Genomic DNA, 2,912 nt, shown 5'->3' on the forward strand with positions numbered 1-2,912 from the left:
GTAAAGTCCCTTAGGGTACCTAGGTTTCCACTGGCATGAACAAAATCACTGAACACTTTAATGCCGCTGAGTGTGGCACCTTTGCCCATGCCCAGGATCCAGCAGGAATCTCAAATTAGGTGTTTCTCTCCCTGTCTCACCCAGTTGCATAGTCATCCTCAGAGAATGGATACTTACTATTATTACCAAATGAAGCAGCTTTACCACAATGCACTGAGAGCAAACCAGCCCAGAATGCCTTAGAGCAGCATTTCTCAACCTGTGGGTTGCAACCCAACAGTGGGTGGCAAGAATACATGAAAGGGTCATGATCAAACTTTAAAAATGGAGAAAAACATGGCTTTTCCCTCGCAGGCTGGCTGAGTTCCAGCCTGCCAGGGGCTGCTTGGCCCCCCCCCCCACACACACACACGGGGGGGGGGCTAGGTTGTGGGGGCAGGGGGCAGCAGGTCAGGCGTGGCTGGCCATCTATGTTTACAGTTGGGTCCTGGTATAAAAAACATTGAGAATCACTGCTCTAGAGCACAGCAGTAGGGAAACCCTCTGGAATGTGAGGGCAAAGTTGCACATAACATTTAGACCAGTGGTCTCCAACCTTTTTAAGTAGGAGATCTTCTTTGGCATTTAAAAGCAACCCAAGATCTATGGTGTGCTGCTGCCACCCCCTCTCCCCTGCCCCCTGCCTGCCCAGCAGGTAAGTCTGTGGGGAGGAAAGGGGCAGGGGAAAGAGCAAGGCAGAGGGAGAAAAAATTATTTGGGGGCACACCTCCCCAGCAGGTGAGTCCCACTGGCCAGGGTCCCACTCAACTTACCCCTGCTCCTGCCTTTGCAGCACTGTCCCTCAGTGCTGGGGCCTCTATCTAGCCCCTGCCCCTTCCCTCCCCCACGGACTGACCTACTGGGCCGGGGCATGCACATGCATGCATGCGGGCACTCAGCCTCCCACCCCAGCTTTGGATTGACACCAAGAGGCTCCAAGATCTACTGGTTAGCGTCCACTGACTGTACTAAATCTGTGGAATGTTAGCAGTATTAACGTAAGAATGTTCTGTTAGCAGTTGCATTTTAAGGGTTAATACCATTTCTTGCCTGGACAGCTCTGACTATTGCTACGAGACGGCTACTGGTCAGGGGCATGCCTAGGAGCCAGGACACCTGGACTGAATCCATGGTCTGGGGGGACAGGAAGGAGGTGGGCTAGGAGCTGGGAGTAGTGGATCCTGGGATTCTAAAGGACTGCAAATGTTTTTTTGTGTTGTTTTGTTGTTTTTATTTATTTGGAGCAGACTGATGTTACCCTAACATGAGCTAGGCAGCATGGTCCCATGTTAATTCTCATCGGAAGCTGAGAATTGGGAGTGGGGGGATCTCAAGAAATGTGGGGCTTTAGGCCTTGCCCCTCTTTCCCTCTCATGATATTTCCTCATAGTTTACTAAGATAGCTTCCTGCTCAGTTCACTGGTTTCTGTGATTCCCATTTCTAGGTCCCCGATTCTCTCCCTTCTCTCCCTGCACTGGGGGGCATTGGGGGTGGGGGGGAGAGGCAGCAGGGGCATAAAAATTTGGGTGTTGCCACAATGAGCCTTGCAATGCCAAGCCCCTCCTGTATAGTTAGCCCAAATTGCTTAAGTGAATAAACAAGGCTTGAAATATTTCCCTTGGAGGAAGGTAGATATATCTGTTCCCTGAATAAGAGATATTCTTGAAATCAAAGTAGCATTGACAGGTGTTGTTTCAAAACTTTGTCTGAAGAGGATGCAGGGCTTTAAGATCCTTGTGTCACAGTGGTTTGTTGTTAAGAAATTTGCCATCTAAGAAATTTGCCATCAAGACCAAATATAGGCAGTCCTCACACTTACAGTGGTTATGTTCCTGGAAAAGGTGCTGTAAGTTGAAACGATGTAAGTCAAATCTGATTTTCCCATAGAAACAACGTTATAATAGGGGGTTACATTCCTGACCAAGGGCCTGATGCCCATTATCAATGACCATAAACACCATATTTAAATCAACTATTTAATCAACTATAAATTATATACACTGGTAAATGATATACACTGCTTTCTAAAGTGCAATGCAGTAACTAATTGGATAAAAATTTATTTAATAAGAAGGCCATGGGCTGGCACAATCAATTGATAGAACTGGAAGGGAGGCATCGGAGCTGGCGTGGGACACTTACCGAAGGTAAGCTCCTCAGTCCTCACATGGGGCAGACAATGGCTCCTCCCCCAGGTGAGATGAGGCAAGGGCAGGGACGGGGGCTGGGGCTGGTGGCTGGTATGGGGTGTGCCGGCTCTGGGGAGCTCTTCCGCTCCCCAGCCCTGATGCCATATGCCTTGTCGCTCCCTGAGGTGATGTGGGGGTGCAGAGCAGTTCCCCAGAACTGGCAGAACCTGCACCAGCCCCTGTCCCTGCCTTGCCATGCTTCTGGGAGCAAGGAGGCATGTGGCATTGGGGCTGGGAAGTGAAGCAATTCCCTGGCACCAGCCCCAATCGATATCTCACCTCCAGGAGCACATGGCCTCAGGGAGGAGCCACTGCCTGAGATTGCCTCTGGTAAGTGTCCTGCACTGGCCCCGGTCCTTCCGCTGCACCCAGTTTGTTGCCTGCCATAAGTGCGAGGCTCCAGTGCTGTAAGTAAGGACAGCAGTGTAAATGACGGAGCACCGCAAGTATGAATCGCCATAAATCGAAATGCCATAAGTCGAGGATTGCCTGTATCAAAACTGATTAAAAAAGGGTCATTTAAGGAATACAAGTAGGTCCGGGATAACTTTCAGATTTTAGATATCAACTGCAAGGGAACCACTGTGGCATTGCAGGTGCACCAAAGTTATGATTTTTCTTTGGCTTGCCGTTCAGCACTGGACATGGCATTTCAGATGGCATCTTACAACGGTCCTGTAAAG

Source organism: Gavialis gangeticus, unplaced genomic scaffold (genome assembly GCF_001723915.1).
Source record: "Gavialis gangeticus isolate Ggan-Ray unplaced genomic scaffold, GavGan_comp1, whole genome shotgun sequence".
NCBI lineage: Eukaryota > Metazoa > Chordata > Crocodylia > Gavialidae > Gavialis > Gavialis gangeticus.